Here is a 1,240-nt window from a genome sequence, read left to right on the forward strand (position 1 = left end):
TCGAAAGTTCTCTGCACAGCAAGCGTAAGCAGACAGCAGTTAGTTAGTGCAGGTAACACACTCCATTCGTGTTGAGGTGGGCGGCCTTTCATAGCTTCCAAAAAAATGGTTCAAATGGCTCTGAGCACTATGGGACTCAACTGCTGTGGTCATAAGTCCCCTAGAACTTAGAACTACTTAAACCTAACTAACCTAAGGACATCACACACATCCATGCCGGAGGCAGGATTCGAACCTGCGACCGTAGCGGTCGTGCGGTTCCAGACTGTAGCGCCTTTAACCGCTCGGCCACTCCGGCCGGCTTCATAGTTTCCCTAAATTTCTCAGAACGAATACTGGGATGATTCAAAGGACGTAGAGACCGCTAATACTCGACAAACGATAGAGATATAGAAACCAGGCCCTCGATAAATTATATCAAGTGGATCGTCGGATAAACATTACAGCCTCCACCCTCCCGAGTAAGAGGTCATTCAGTCATTCAATTTAAAACAGCGCAACCTCATTCGCTTCGTCCATAGTGTATAACACAGTTTTGCCATTACACTCTTCAAAACAAATTATTTCATAACATAAAAAGCTACGGTTACACTATTTTTCATCTCTTTACACCAGCCGCTGCATACGCTATACAAACATTATTTCATTAAGAATAAAACAGGTGCTGCACAATTCATTCAGCAGTTTTTGTCGTTCTTCGAAAAGATTTAGAGTACGCAGATCGTGGTATAGTGGCTAGCGTTGCTGCCTCTTGATCAGGAGGTCCTGGGTTGGATTCCCGGACGGGTTGGGGCTTTTTCTCTGCACGGGAACTGGATGTTTGCGTTGTCCTCATCATTTCATCATTCGTGAAAGTGGCTAGGTTAGATTATGTAAAGACTGAGACCTTGTACGGGGGCTGATGACCGCGCAGTTGAGAGCCCCACAAACCAAACATCATCGGAAAGATATATAAAAAAACTTACCTTAAAAAATAAAGAATGCGTTTCTTAACGATACTTCAAGGTCGTTAAGGAGGTTTTGAGTAATTTAAAGCCTGTCAGAATTTATAGTTGAACATTTCTTTAAAAAAATTCTTGGAACTGTGCTATTTGTGCCGACAAACAAGAGATTCAGTACCATTACAAAATACATGTAGGATAACGCGGCTGAAACCACACTTTACCGGCACATTGCGTCCTCAAGAGACGCACATTTCCTGGATGTTCTTACTAAATGTACAGCTGCAAGCACAAAAAGG

At 43.1% G+C, this 1,240-nt stretch overlaps 1 non-coding gene across 1 annotated transcript; it reads right to left on the reverse strand.

Annotated features, from left to right (window-relative positions):
- Nucleotides 1-214: 214 nt before the first annotated feature.
- Trnas-gga (transfer RNA serine (anticodon GGA)) lies at nt 215-298 on the reverse strand. The gene is given in 2 exon segments: nt 215-249; nt 259-298. It is a non-coding gene; the product is annotated as a tRNA-Ser (tRNA).
- Between the last annotated feature and the right edge of the window lie 942 nt (nt 299-1,240).

The sequence above is a fragment of the Schistocerca cancellata genome, chromosome 4 (genome assembly GCF_023864275.1).
Source record: "Schistocerca cancellata isolate TAMUIC-IGC-003103 chromosome 4, iqSchCanc2.1, whole genome shotgun sequence".
Lineage (NCBI taxonomy): Eukaryota > Metazoa > Arthropoda > Insecta > Orthoptera > Acrididae > Schistocerca > Schistocerca cancellata.